The following is a 16704-nucleotide window of genomic DNA, read 5'->3' as shown; positions in this document are numbered from 1 at the left end:
ATGCCATAAACATACCTATCATCCCCAAAAGTTTCCTCCCACCCACATTATTATTATTATTTATTATAAAATACTTAATATAACAACTACCCTCTTAGAAATTTTTAAGTATACAATACAATATTATTGACTGTATGTTATATAATAGATCTCTAGGACTTAGTCATCTTGTATAATACTTTGCTGGCTTTGATGACACTTTTCTCTCTGGAACCCCAAACCCTCCACTGAATTTGGAGACATGTAGATAAATGCTTTTTTTGGCTTTCATTATATTGACTTTAGATTGACTGCTTTTGATATTTGGAACATTTGGAACACATTTAACAAAAGTAGTAAGTATCCCAGGACAAGCACTATTAATGTTCCTTGCACACACAAACTCTGACAAGGCCCATGGATTTCTAATCAAGAATACATGCCAGTGTTTACTTTGCTTCTGTTAATCTTGCTGGTTTTCCTCTTAGAATTAAGTTATCTACCAAAAAGAATCAGAAGGCCGTGATCAATTTCTTTAAAAAATTTAATGACACTCAAGATATTAAAGAGAACAAAGCAAAAGTAAAAGCATCGAACCCTGTAATTGCAGAATTCACTATATTTTGGTACCCAGAGGCCAAGGGCACAGAAGTAAAGACATTGTTAAACACATAGATAATGTTATTTCTAGTGGCAGAAAGCTCTGCCCACACTTGTTCCTGGGGGCAACTCCTATCCCCAATCCTGATTGTATTCTCTTGTTCATCGTTACATTTAACATTTGTAAATACTCTTGCATCTGGCTCTAACACTCTCTGGTCTAGGTACTCTTGGAGACTCAGTTCTTGGTACAATTTCTAAACCATTCCATTGGGAAATTTTGTTCTTAGGAGGACTCTACTGATTTATTTTCATGTTTTCACAAAATTCCCTTTCTTTTTAAACTATCTTTGTCTTATCAAATGCCAGTGAAATTAGATTGAAATAAAAATAAACTAAATTGTTCAGAAATTTGTGAGTTAATGAGAAAAGTGAGCTGATTTATTTTAATTTTTGAAATGCTCCTCAAAGTGTAATTTATTTTTGGTACTAGGTGTGTGAACCTAATTTTTAAACATTTCATATCTGGTATATAGATAAACAGATTCACGCCACTCCTCACCCCTTAGGAACATAAAGCCCGTCTTGCTAGCAGAGACAACACAATTAGTAGTATAGTCTATCACTTTTGTAGCTGCTGGGCATGCTAACCAGATTTCCATAATACCCTGTTACCATGGCAGCCAGTGACTCAGAGATTTTCTCATTAGTGCTTGACCAGCACAAGGTCCTTTTAATAGATCTTCCTGTTTTCCCACTCAATTACTGAAATTAAAATGAGGTGAAATACATCATTATTCACTCATAATATGAATTTACATTCAGTACTTTCTTTGGCAGAATTGTAGTAAAATGCAGCTACACTATTTTTTTTTTTTCTAGTGCATAGGGTAAAAATAATGAGAAACAAATACATTTAACCTTAAATGTTTTTAAGTGAGAGATAGTGAATAGCAAATGTTCTTTTTGTAGAATTAATGAAAAATAATAAGTGATTATTAGAAACAACAAGAAAACAATCTCTTTTATATTTGGGATAGAAATCAATTCATAAAAAGTTTATATTTGAAACCTCAAAAAATTTTATAATGCGAATCAACACTGAAGGCCATATGCACATAATATATGTATAATGTATGTATATAGTATATATACATATATAATGTATATGTTTTAAAATTTGTTGAAATTTATACCTTTTGAAATTCAGATTTGTGACATTTGATTTTTATTATGGTTTGGGTAATTTGATCAGTAAAAAAATAGTTTATTGTTGAAGGTAATATTTTTTCTATTTCTCTATATAGTCATCTATAATTAAAAAATTAAGCACAAAATAAATGTGATTCAAATAGGATACTTCAATATTTAGTTGGATCTTTGACTAGTGAATGCAATTATAGTCTTTCTCAGAGCCCATCTGTGTGATCAGCTTGATTCTGCTCCCTTGGAAGAGGCTCAGAGTGGACACACTATATACTGACACATACCTGATCCCTGTGCTCTTCACATAGGATAAGAAACTTGTACATTTTCTTTATTTAATTTTTAATTGTAGTTCCTAGCTGCAACTAGGAACTGTAACTTATGTAACTTCCAATTGGATGTCTTCCTGATTACTATGACATTCAATGCAGTGTCTCTTCTTCCACAGTGACATAACCCAAATTTCTTTTGGGGGTCAATCCTATGTGATATGACAGTGGTATACCCTGACTTACCCAAATTAGTCTTTGTTGTCCTATTTCTTTTGCCATAGTAGACCTCTTCAATGTATAAACAATAAAAACAACAGTCATAGTAATATTAATATCAGGCAAAGAAGGATTGACAGATGAAAAAATAAAATGAGAAGATGACTTCTCACTTGAGGATTTAGATAATACAATGTGGAAATATATAAAACAAAAGATCTGGTAAATATAGGAAGATTCTGACAAAACTATAGTCATCAGAGTCAAAGATGATCTCAGTTTTTAATCTGTCAAGTAAACAAAATTACAATGAAACTAGAGGAACTACTAAACCAGTAAGTGTATTTAGTAGTATATATTGAACTTTTTACTTTACGAAGAGAAAATATAGATTCTTTGAAATCATTTATTGTTGGGTTTTTTTTAAACATATAAATCTTACACCAAAAATTTAGTGTAAATAAGTTCTTCAGAATAGAAATTATACAATCTGTAATTTGTAAACAAGACTTAAAAGAAAATCAATAACTAAAATAAAATAAAACCTTCATTATTAAAAAGTAAATAAATGAATATTGAGTCACAGAGGGACTGTAAACTGTTACTACCTAGTTGGTAAACAGTCACTACCACAATACTTACCAAATGTATGAGATGTAACCAAAGCTGTAGTCAGAGTAATATGCATAGCTTTCAATGCTTTAGTATTGAACACAACACCAAAAAAAAAAGAAAATAAATGAATTATATATTCAAATTAAAAAATACAACTGGTCAACAAAATGTAGAAAAGCAAAAGAATGAATAAATGAAAATAGAAATTAAATTAGAATAAAAAGTGTGAATATGTATTAATCTAAAAGATTTTTTGAGAAAAAATGGTAAAATAAGAAACTATAATAATATAAGTAGATACCTCAAAAAAACTACTGGAAAAATAAAAGTGAGGAAACAGAAATATAAACCTTAGTGATCTGGGAGGAGTTAAAGCCACAGAGATAAAATATAGGTACATTTTGTATATGTATATATATATATATACATATATATATACATGTTTGGAACTTTTGATGAAATAATGATTTCTATAAAAGTAAACATTACCAACACTGAATCAATGGAATGTAAACCCAGAATAGATTAATAACAATGGAAAAAAAAAAAAAAACAGTTCTGGAAGTTCTACCTTGCATTCCCATGTTGAGAGTTCTATTTGTTGAGTTTTTAAAACTTTATTTAAAAAAAAATCAATTAATTTTAAGGTTCAAGAAATTCTTTGTAGACAAGGAAAATAAGGAAGTTTTATTGGTTTTAAAAATATAGCAAATACATAACTCTAAACTGAACAAATGCAGTCCCCCCCCATAACTATAGGCCCATTTCACAATTATAGATGCAAAACTTTTAAAGAAAAAGTAGAAAATGGAATTCAGCCATATGTTTAAAAAAAGCAATATATAATGACCAAATAAGATTTATATTTGAAAAGTGTGGAGAACATAAGTGATTCAACTCAGGACATTTTAGTATAAGTTATAATAGTAGATAAATATTGAAAAGTACTTTAAAACGGTTGGATAAAAATCTAGCATCTGTACTTAAGGCACACATGTTTGCAAATAATGTTAAGCCTCATGTGTTGGAATTGGCAAGGAGAATAGATTTTGGAACAGCTAGGAAACTAAGAAAATCTGGTGGATGAATGTAAAATCTGGATGCCATGGAGTTAGATAGATCAAAAGAGGAATGGGTGCTTACAGGTAATAGGGCAAAGTGGGGAACATAAAACCAAACAGTCAAAAATACCTAAAATACCTAAAATCAACATAGGAGCAAGTCCTGTCCAGGCTCTCATGTATCTGTGCAAGCTAAGTTACTTGTTGGTGTTTATTCTCAATAAATGTTAGCCACATATTTTTCTTTCCTTTAATGATAATGATTATTTTTTATTAAAACAGTTTGAACACTGGCATTTTCTAACATATTTGTAACTCACAAAAGAAAATGTATATGGAAAACTTTTAATTATAAGCATTGGACCAATATTATACAGACTGTATGACTGATGGCATTTAAAAACTTTTGTCACAAAGGGCCAGTCTCCCAAAGGCTGTATTGTTTCAAAATACTACTATACACACACTGATCATTACCATCAGTTGTTTACAGTAGAATTGATTTTGTTTGCATCTAAGTTTCTTAGTTCCTTAGCAGGATTTGTGTATCAAGACAATTTTTAGGAATGACATGGGTAACTAATCACTGGAGAACTGGCTGTTATTACATATTTACCACTAGATGGCAATCATACATTGGTAAGGTAAAGCACCCTTTGCATTTACAGGGTAGACTAAGGAACTAGCTGTGAAAGAGATTCATCAGTTACTGAAAATGGTGAATGAGTGGAGCAATGCAGAGGATGTGCATTGGCATTGCCTTTGCACCGTTGAAAGAGTGAAATGTACAATGCCACAAAGTAGAAACTAAGCATACTTCAGTGCAGGGTAGACGTCCGACTCTAAATCACTGACACATGCAATCAGCTTCAGGTTGTCCATGTTAGAATCCTAGTTTCACCTTTGCTAGTCCTGTCAGTTTTCTCATCTGTGAAATGGGCATAATAATAATACCTACTTTGTAGGTTGATAATGAAGGCTAAATGGTATAGTATATTAAAAACACAAATACTATTGCCTGATGCATATATACTCAATAAATATTACCTATTGTTATTTGTTATTCATTTCTTTCATGTATTTTGAGAACTTAGAGATAACTCAAAACTTTTTATAAAGCTGGTAGCCTTAAACACAATGGGATGAGAAAGGAAGAGTATGCTGTGATGTCTGGGTCTCACCAAGCCCCATTAGAAAAACACTATCAAACATATTTCATTTTGTCTGAAGTTCTTACCAAGTTAAACATCAAAATAGTTATAAATTTAAAAATAAACATAGTGTGAAAAGATGTATGTATATCTACTCTTAGCTCTTAGAAAACATAAATGTTTTTTAAAACTTATACCAATAAACTTACCATATTTTGTTTTTAAAGAAGAGAGAAAAAATTCTTCATATTTCATATGTTTTTTAGGTTTCAGATTATGTTTTAGGATGAAAATTTCTTTTGACTAGAAACACCAAAAGCAAAAGCTTTTTAAAATAGTTTTTGTTTTTTTTTTAGTTTGTTTTTTTGAGGAATGGAAAGCATATAGTGTTTGACCTATATCCACAGGCATTTTTTTATTATTGTTGGTCTATTTAGACTAGCTTTGGGCAACTGAAACACAGAATTGCCTATCAATCTCCAGGTTAATATTAATAGATCAATAAAATACACACTATGCTACCTTAATAATATACTATTCACTCTTTTCCCAAACCAAGGAACTATACCAATGACAGTGAGGTAGTTTTGAGGCAAATACAATGTCCAGTTCTCTAATGCTTAGGGTTACATTTTCTTTTGTATGCTCAGAGCTTATTACGTGAAACAGCATGTATCTTCCCAAATATCTCTATAAAATGAAAGTATTTGGGATTAGTGGTTTAAACAATTTCAGAGTGCTGCATTTTTTTCCTGAGTTCATTGCCTGAGGCAGAAATAGACGTGACAGCATCCTGTTAAACATAACTTCTACCCTTATAAGCTGATTTATGAATTGTGAATAAATAGGCCTCTACAAAATCCCTCATACTCTCTCTTCCCTGTACAAGCTATCTATTTGTGTATTTATATGGGGCCTAAAACCATAGTGTGAAAGCTCCTTGACAAGTATATCATTTAGTTATTAAAAAAAAAAACAAGCATGAATAACCTTTTTTATTTGCTGGAAACATGGAGTCAAGAGTTCAAATTTCAAAGCATAATGAAGAAGTCAATGTACAATTTCCGTAAGATTGTAATGTCCTGCTTCTTCCTGAGCTTTAGAGGTAGATACTTTGATCATCTGGAAACCTCAGTAGATTTTTACCAAGATGATTTTGAGATATACCTGTTAAATGATAATGGTCTACTTTATATTCTTTGAAGAGGTATATATTATGCTTTCCTTCTTAATATAGTAAGTCATCTTTGTATGAAGGAGATAAGCTTTAGAAGTAATAGCACACTTATTTAATTTTTTTGTTTAATTTTAAAGTAATATGTGATCACCATAGAGAAAAGTGTTAAGAAAATAAGTATTTGGTGAAAACCTGGCATTTAAAGTAATATGGAAAGTTTGGAAATCAGATTTCCTCCTCTCCAGGGTTTGTCATAGTTGCTGTTTGTTGTTGTTATTTGTGTTTCTTAGTGTCTTTCCTGAAATAATTCAATAAAGTGTATATTCTTTGTTGTGTGTGGCCACAGAAGTCTGCTTATCTAGATAATGATTGGAAAGGTCCTGGTTAAATGCCTTGAATCAGTAAGTCATCGAGTCTTTGGCAAGGAGTTCTGTATGCATGTTGGGACACATCCTTAACACTGTGGAAGTTTACAGAGTGCCTTAGCCTTTGCTTCCCACTTGGACAAGCCCTCAAGGTCAGCCAGAGGTGAGAGATTAGATTCTCCTCAAGTCTTTTCTAGGTTCTGATGCACCTCTCCAAATGCATGTATCCTTTGATATTCCTAGGAATATGGCAGTATTTCAAAGTGCCTGTGGACATTTAATTCTTCTCCTTTTCTGTTTAAGAATTTTGGTCAACCTCTTGTTTGATTAACATTTACTGCTGCCTCTGGCAGCTGCAATATTAAACACATACTGCTAATTGTTTACTATAAATGCCCTGGCAAATAATCCATTCATACAGAGTAGGTTCTGATTCAGGTCAAATAAAAACAAGCTCTGCATATAGGTATTTCCAGGGGGCTTCCAGAAAGCACAAATAGTGACGTTTATCTGAGAATGGGGCTTTGTGATCTCCAAACTTGTTCTGCACCTCTAGTTGCTGGAACCATGGCTGGTTTCATAGCCACCGTGATTGTGAGGCAGTTGATTTTCAAAGCTACTGCAGAGCTGGGGAGAGAGGAATGGGAATGGGGCAGTTTTTCTCCAATAAATGTTTCTCGGATGGGTGCAGACCTTTGGTTAAATTCTAAAAAAAAAAAAAAAAAATTGTAGCAATTTTTGCCAGTGTTCTCTCTGCTTTTATGGAGGAGGAAATTTTTGAAGGTTCTTATTCTGCCATTCTAGAAGTGCTTCCCCTTATGACTGGGCTTTGAGTGAAATTTATTCTCATGGTAATATTATTCAGAGAAAATTTGATATTTTACGGGTTCATGACAAATGAAGAATATTAGGCTTGGGGTTCTTTTGATAAGATGATCTCATTAATAATGAGTGGTATGTGTGCATGTATGTATGTGTATGTTTGTGACACTGGAAGGAACCCATCTTTTTGATACTTTGACTTCAGTCCACTGAAACTTATTTCAGAATTCCAGAATTAGAAAATAATACATTTGTATTATTTTTTGCCACTAACCTTGAGGTAATATGTTATAGCACAGATAACAAGAAAACTAATACACAGGTCTTGCACTAGTATTGTTAAATTGATTCCTAAGTATTTTATTCATTTTGATGCTATTGTAAATAAAATTGCTTTCTTAATTTTCAGATTGTTAAGTGTTAAGGTCTAAAAATGCAGTTGATTTTAGTGTATTCATCTTGTATCAATATGCAACCTCATTTATTAGTTTTAAAATTTTGGTAGAATTCTTTGCGTTTTCTATACATGTTATCTTCACATATTATCTGCAAAGATAATTTTCCTTTTCCAATATAGATGCCTTTTATTTATTTATTTTTCTTATCTAATTGTTCAGCTAAAACCTCCAGAACAATATTGAATAGACATGGCAAGAGCAGAGGTCCTTGTCTTATTGCTGATCTTAGGGGGAATGTGTTCTGTCTTTTTACCATTAAATGTGATGTTAACTGTGGATCTTTTGTGGATGCATTTATCAGGTTTAGGGCATTCCCTTTTATTCTCAATTCTGTGAGTGTGTTTATTGTGAGAGGGTATTGGGTTTTATTAAATAACTTTTCTGCAACTATTGAAATGATCATGTAGTCTTTATCTGACTGTTTTTTATTAACTGATTTTTGTTTGCTGAACCACTTTGCATTCCTTGAAAAAATGCTATTTGGTCATGATATGTAACGCTTTCACACGTTGCTGGATTCAGTTTGCTAGTATTTTGTTGAAGATATTTGCATCTACATTCATGACAGATAGAGCTTATAGTTTTCTCATGATGTCTTTGTCTGGTTTGGAAATCAGAACAATATTGGCCTCACAGAGTAAGTTGGGAAGCGTTCCCTCTCCCTGTATTTTTTGGAAGAGTTTGTGAAGGATTGGTATTAATTCTTTAAAGATTTGGCAAAATTTGCCAGTGAAGCCAGCTGGTCCTGAGCTTTTCTTTGTGGACGGGTTTTGAACACTAATTCAATTTGAGGAACTTGTCCATTTCATCTAGGTTATTGAATTTGTGCCACATTGTTGCCATATTTATTGCCATGTTGTTCATAGTTTCCCAAATAATCTTTTTAACTCTGTAATTTTGGTAGTAATGCCCTTTCTTTCATTCTTGATTGTAATAATTGGATTCTTCTCTCCTTTTTGTTGATCAGTCTAGCTAAATATTTGTCAATTTTGTTGCTCTTCTCAAAGAACCAACTTTTATTGTTGATTTCCTATATATTTTTCTCTATTTCCTCTATTTCCACTCTAATATTTATTCTTTCCTTCTGCTCTCTTTGGATTTCTTTTGTTCCTTTTCAGTTTCTTAATGTGGAAGGTTAGGTATCATTTGAGATCTTTATTCTTTTATAATGTACTATTTATATTTATGAATTACCTTCTAAGCAATGCTATGGGGACCATTTCATAAGTTTTAGTATGTTATGTTTTTGTTTTCATTCATAAAAAGTATTTTCTCATTTTTCTTATAAAATTTCCTCTTTGAGCCATTGGCCCATTAGTAGTATGCTATTTGATTTCCACTTATTTGTGAATTTCCCAAATTTCCTTCTGTCATTGTTTTCTATTTTAATTCCATTGTAGTTAAAGAACATACTTTGTATGATTTAATTCCTTTAAATTTACTGAGGCTTTTTAAATTCACTAACATGTTATCCTGAAGAATGTTTGATGTGCATGTGAGAAGAATGTATATTCTGATTTTGCTGAGTAGAGTCTTCGATAGATGTCTGTTAGGTCTAATGGGCTTACACTGTTAAGTTTTATATTCCTCTATTGCTCTTCTAATTATTCTATCATTAAAATTAAGGAATTAAAGTCCCTAAATGTTATTGTTGAATTGTCTATTTCTTCCATTAACTCTGTCACTTTTGCTTCATGTATTTTGGATCTTGTATTAGTTTTTTTATTGTTGCTGCAACAAATTACCACAAACATAAAAATTCAACAAACATAACACAAACAACACAAGTTTATCATATAGCTCTGGAGATCAGAAATCAGAAATGGGCCTCGCTGGGCTTACCTGGATTGTAAAATGCTGCAGCCACATTGGAAAAACAGTGTGACGCTTCTTTAAAATGTTAAATATGCAATTACCATATGACCAAGCACTTCCACTCATAGGTGTATACCCAAGAAAATTAAAAGCATATGTCCACACAAAAACTTCTATGCAAATGCTTATATAGCAGCATTATTCATGATAACCAAAAAATGGAAATAATCCAAATGCCCATCAACTGATGAACAGATAAAGAAAATGTGTTATATCCAGACAGTGGAATATTTTTTCAGCAATAAAAAGCTATGACGTACTGATACATGCTGCAACATGAATGAATGTTGAAAACATTATGAGTGCTTAGCAGGAACTGGGAAGAGGAAAGAATGAGGAGTAAACTAATGGATATGGGTTTTCTTTGGGGTGTGGTAGAAATATTCTCAGATGAGGACACCTGGGTGGCTCAGTTGACTAAGCGCCTGCCTCCAGGGCTCAGGTCATGACCCGAGGGTCCTGGGATCAAGCCCCACGAAGGGGTTTCCTGCTCAGTGGGGAGTCTGCTTCTCCCTCTGCCTCTGCCCCTCTCCACTGCTTGTGCTCTCTCTCGCTCACTCTCTCTTGAATAAATAAATAAAATCTTTAAAAAAAATTCTCAGATGAAATAGTGGTGATGGTTATACAACTCTGTAAATATAATTCGAACCATTGAATTTACCCTATAAATTGGTGAATTTTATGATATATGAATTATATCTCAATAAAGCTCTGTTTTAATAAAAAAAAACAACTATAGGTATATGTACAAATGACATTTATCAAAACCCTGACCTGGTGGTATGATAGGCAGATATAGAGTCACTTTTATTAAATTTTAAAGGGCTTAATATATATCCTTCTTATAAAAATTAATCATTTCTATTTAAAAAAATATTTTAATAAAAGTAATGCTACACATTTGGTAATTTTAAATTGATACTTAATATTTTGAACAACATTCCAGACATAGAATAAAAATGAAATAATTTTTGTGTACAATCCTCACCCAAACAGATGTCCAGTTTAATCTCTGCAATAAATACATACACACACACACATTCACACACACACACACATGGTCTACCTTATGTATAAACTACATTAGATATAGAACTACAGGTATATTAAATTAGAACATATATGTAATATTCTATTTGTACCAATTCATACTCCCTTCAATAGTATATGAATGCCTATTCTTGCCAAGTCTGAATTTTAATTTTTTTTCAAACTCTTGGATGTATAGCGAGTATGATATTGTCACTAAAAACTGAAATTATTAGTGAAACTAATCTTTTCTTGTAGATTAGCTGTTTGCATTTCTTCTTTTGTGAATAACTTAACATTTTTTTTATTTTTAAAAATTCTGTTTCTTTATAAGAACCCTTTACTTGTTAAATATAACCATTTTATATTATGTAATACATAAAGATCTCCCACACTTAGTCTTCAAATAAATTTTTGCTTATGGAGTTTTTTGTTTGATAAATATCTTTCTCTATGGTTTGTTGTTGTTCTTGTTTGATACTAAATCTTTCCAAAAGTTTATGATGTAGCATTATTTACCAATCAGTTATTCTTATGGCTCTGTCTTTGCCCTAATGCATGTAAAAGCCTTCACCTTACCATTTATTCTCCTGTTTAATGATTCTTGCTTTCTTAAATTTCACTGTTTAAACTACTTATTTTATTCTTAATGTAACAAAGGGACATAACTATTTTTCTTTCCATTAAGAAACAACATGAGCTGTAGGTTTGAATCAAACTTCTTTTTTATTATTTATCTTTATGGCAGAGACTTCTTTTGATATCGGATGCTTAAACAACTCTATGGTCCATTGATGGTATTGTTTACTGGTGGTAGCATGCCAACATTTTCAAGATATTCTTTTTTTTTTTTCACATCTTTGTGATTATTGGATTTTCTTCAAGCTTTGACCCATAGTACTTCTTAATTCAATGACTCATTTTGTTGTTTTGTTTTGTTTTGTTTTGTTTTTGTTGTTTTTGAAGTAGGTTCCATGCCTGTGACACTCTAGCATGGGGCTTGAACTCACAACCCTGAGATCAAGACCTGAGCTGAGATCAAGAACCGGATGCTTAACTGACTGATCCAGGTGCCCCAATTCAATGACTCTTAATAAATAACATTTTTTTCATTTTTAATGAAAAATGTTGACTCTAATCTTTGTGTCTAATTCAAGGCATTTTTATTCATATTTTTAATAGTTATTTCTTATGATTCATCTTTTTGCTCTTTGTTTCTGACATTGCTCTTATATTCTATTTGATTTCTCAAGTCTGTCATCTGTTTTTATCAACTTCATCTAATTTATCCCTTCACCGTTCTCTCAGGGGTGAAGTTAAAAAATATTTCTATATTTTTTTACCTTGAACTATTTTGTTTGTAGCTCCCTTGCAGATTTTAATTTGATAATTATGATTTTCATTACTCTATGGAAGAGACCTGTAATTATGGTTCTTTTACTTGTCTGTAAACAATTAAGTACAGTACATGTAACTCAGTTTAGGGTTGATCTTCATAGTCTCCTGAAGGTAGCAGTAGCCTCTGCTACCTTCTTCTTTCTCCAGGTCTCTAATTTATCTCTATATCTGTCACCTGCCACTGCCAGTGTTGGGGTCCACCCTCAAACAGCTTTAATTGGGCCAATATGAAAATACCTTATTTTACTGCCAAAGAGCTGTCATTGCATGCAATCCTGCTGTTTCTACTACACATCAAGGTTTGATTACAATCTGACTTGTTGCATGGCAGGCAAATATTCACTTTCACATATATAATATATTTGGGTCATGGATTCATACTCAACAGGTTTGACAGAACACAGGAATTTACATCCACCTTTTCTCCCCCCTCACGTGGGATATAAGAGTGAGATAGCTCAAAAGGCACGTTCTTGGTGCAGCCACTCTGAGCTGCACCTTGAGTCTTCAACTAGTTGCTGATGCATATTCAGGAAACTGACACTTGCCCTATCTGACCCATCTCAGAAGCTGCCACAGTCTTTCTCTTATAAAACACTTCCGGATAGATGAGCCACAGATGGTACTTATCCAATGAACAGACATTTGAATACATGGAACTGATACATTCAACTTAACAAAATACATACTCAACATATATAGAAATTATTTCTAGTTTCTAATTTCTTCCTTCAGTGGAGTTTATCATCCCCTGTATTTCATTTTTATAAATGTAACATCCCCTAATACATTACATGATCCTCATTTTGGATTTTTCCTACCTTACTTTCTCTAACTTCATAGATGCTAAGTTGTTTGATGCTCAGTGGTCTTGAACATTTGGAAAATAGGATTCAGTAGTTTTCTAATTGTTTTCTTCCTTTTTTGTTAGTGAATAGATTTTAGAGAGTGCTACTTTCTTTGATTCTTTACAATTATCCCATTCTTCTGACTTTTAGCATCATTTCAAAGATCTTATGGTTTAAAGAAAAAAATAAGATGAAGAAGAAATAACTCAATGGGAAACTAGTCTAAGTATGCTGACTATCCATTTATTTTTATATGCCCCTTCCAGAAAGAAGCCTTAAGGCTTTCTGTTTCTCTTAAACATTTGCTAAAAAGGAATGCCTACTTCTGAGATTTTATGACCCATTCAGATCTAGAGGGAGCTCCCACTGGGTATTCTGCTTATAATTTATACACTTGTTCCAGAAAAACATCCCTTGCTGCAAAGACCTTCTGTGTATTATGACAACTAGTCTATAAATTCCTCTCTCCTCTGAAGAGGTATTAGTGGGGTTTTCTAGGCTTTTTTTTTTTTTTTTTTCTAAGTACTTCTTAATGTTGTTGTTCTTTTGTGGATGGGAAACTGCAAACCAGACTATTATGCATTCTTCCAAACAATTTGGCATGCAGTATATTTAGCAAATATCTTTTGAAATCTTGGGCATTTGATGACATTTCCAAGTCTTCCAACTTAGAGCATGTTGTTCTTAATTTTCATCATTTCCTGGTCATTCTTATAAACTCAGGGTGGGGAAAGTTAGAAGCCTGATCCATGTCATCATCTTAACTCAGAAGCCCATATTTATTTTTAATAGATGATTAAAATTGACCTTTGAGGTCATTTTTATTCCTGAGTTTTTATATAAGCAAATTTTGCCCTGAGGCTATTTTTGTAAGCAAGAAGTTTCTCAGGTCAAATAGATGCTGTCAAAATAATGACTCCAAGAACTGTTAAACGTCATTAGAAACTAACATTTTGCCTCTAGTTAAACCAAAAATCATTCAACTGTATCTAAGCTGTAAGGAAATATTAGCTTGTATGACCTAACCTTGCTGATTTGATGGCCTGATTAAATTACAGAGGAAACCTTGGCAGGTTACTGCAGTCTTTAGAAAATTTTGTTGCTTCACAAATACCAGTAAAGCTCATAGTTGTCACCTCAGAAAGGCATTATAATATATATGAAAGCATTCTAATTGATAGGATCTAACACCTTGAAAGGCAACATAAGCCCTCAGGTCAAGAGTTGTCATTCTGCATCTACAATGTGCTTTGATGTAAATGTGCAGTGGGGCTACGTCCATATGGGCAAACTGGCCCATGGCATGACTATTCTATTTATTTTCAGCTCTCTTTAAAAGCTATATCAAATGCTCAGCACAATCATAGAATAACCGTAGCCATTATAAAGGCAGTGACATGACTGCAGCAGGTTTCCATACTTAAGTATTGTTACTGATAAATTGTAATGTAAGCAATATAAAAGTCTTAGTGATATATTAAATATACTCCTATTTTAATTTGGTTGGCATCCTTGTTAGAGAGTCCATTTTTTTAAATACCATTAGGGCTTAATTCTCTTACAAGAGCCCTGATTGAGAGCCAAGGCCCAGTGCGTGGTGATAGAAGAAAACAGTGACTTATAAAGATATACAAAAGGTAGATTCAATAAGAATAGCTCCTCTTACTGGAATTGGAAAAGAGTGAGAATTTAACTTGAAAAGCTAGATTTATGAGATAAAGAATATAGGTAAAGGCATACATTTGTGAAAAATTTTATAATTTTATTTGGGGTTTATTGAGTTTGAAACATCTGTGGGACATTCAGGTAGATATTTAGTGTGTGAATCTGGAATCTTGGGAGAGAGATTTTGAGCTAGTGTATGAGTTATCTACTGCCACGGTAATGTTGCATAATAAACCACCTCAAATATTTTTAGCTTACTATAAGAATTATCTATTCAATTCATAATTTTGTAGGTCAGCAGTAAATACTGCTCTTATCTGGGAAGATCTTTTCTCTCATTTGGGCTTATTCATATATCTCTTTTTAGGCCAAGTAGCAGGATGGCTCAGCTTCTGATGGTGTCAGCTGGAGTGCCTTCAAAATCTCCCACTTGTCTCACCCTCTACATACTTCTCACATTACTCCCAAAGGCTAGGCTGGGTGTGTTCTCACACAGAGGCTCAAGTGCAAGGATAAGCGAGCCTAGCTATGCCAGAAAACCGACAGATGTGTTTGCATTCTCTTGAAGATTAAGCTTGAACTGGCACAATATTATTTCCTTCTCATTCTACTGACCAAAGCCCAGAGTGAGAGAAGGTGGACACTAACAGAGTTACAGGGTCAAGTCTTGGATACAGGAAGAGGTAGAGAATTGAAACCATTTTTGTATTCCATCATTTTATATGGATGAGATGACCATGAATCCTGGTTTGTTCAGAAAAGTTCCAGTTTATTCCTATTTTCCTTATAGAATTATTAATGGCACCCCTTCTTTCTGTAAATATTGTGCCAATTTGAGTAATAAATTATTTGACAGCCCCATATTTGGGAGGGGTAGGGGTTGAATGGGGTTAGATGAACTAATTGAATCAGAATGTGTGAAGTGAGTACAAGAGATTAGAGTCCATGAAGGAGGTGCCAAGGAGCAGGAAATGAGCAAGGACAGAATGGATCTGTGAAAGCCAGGAAAGAAGAGATGCATGAAAGAGGGCTAAATTACAAGGTCAATACCACCAACTCATGAAATAAGATATGCAATGAATATGTCTCTTGCATTTAACAACTAGAAGTCTTTGTTGAACATAGTAAGAGGTTGCAATGAATTAGAGTCAACCTTAGTTCTTCCTCTCACACCAATTTAACATTGGAATTTTTATTTGACACTTCTGGAGCTTAGATTTAAAACAAAAGAGACTGGACTCAGGAATGAGGTCCTTCAAGTGCTAACATTTCCAGGGGTCTGAATACTAAATACCACCTCCAGACTAAAACCAAATGTGTAAGAACCAAGATCTATACCTTAAACATCTTCTCTATCCATCATTTTTGACACTAAATAAAAATGATTTGATGTGTATTCATTAGGAATTATTCTAATTTTATATTATTATAACTATAAATTCCTTTTTCTCCATGTATTTGATACCTTAGATTGACACAAAATTCATAAGACCTACTGTAGTTACATTAAATATTAACCAGGACATTATTTTGAAACATTTGGGAAACTGTGATATCTGAGCCTAATCTGAAATCTTACTGAGAATATTAAACAAAATAGCTTTAAGGCTCGTCAAGATATTTTTGACAATTGTCCTAACTTTGATGAACCAACTAAGAAAATACCGCAGTAGAGTTTACTTTAAAAAGCTTTGCAGATTTGACATTGTGTAAAAGTATCCAACTACAAGCAGGTGCAGACTTAATGGCGGTAAATGACATTAAATTTTTTCGAAGAACAAAACTCTCATTTGAAATGTAGGGACATAGCTTTTCGTAATTTGAAACTTCAAGGATAATGGAATTGGCTAGCACATAAAAGGACAGAAAATCTGACTAGTATTAACTTTGCACCAAAGAAAGAAAGAGAGAGAGAGAAAGAGAAAGAAAGAAAGAAAGAAAGAAAGAAAGAAAGAAAGAAAGAAAGA

At 32.8% G+C, this 16704-nt stretch overlaps 1 protein-coding gene across 1 annotated transcript in view; it reads left to right on the top strand.

Annotated features, from left to right (window-relative positions):
* Positions 1–16704, top strand: part of SPAG16 (sperm associated antigen 16) — a 947698-nt gene that overhangs the window by 443440 nt on the left and 487554 nt on the right. The window lies entirely within an intron of this gene.

The sequence above is a fragment of the Phoca vitulina genome, unplaced genomic scaffold (assembly GCF_004348235.1).
Source record: "Phoca vitulina isolate PV1807 unplaced genomic scaffold, GSC_HSeal_1.0 scaffold1, whole genome shotgun sequence".
NCBI classification, from domain to species: domain Eukaryota; kingdom Metazoa; phylum Chordata; class Mammalia; order Carnivora; family Phocidae; genus Phoca; species Phoca vitulina.
Note: the sequence above shows the minus strand (reverse complement) of the source record. Positions and strands in the feature narration are given on the sequence as shown.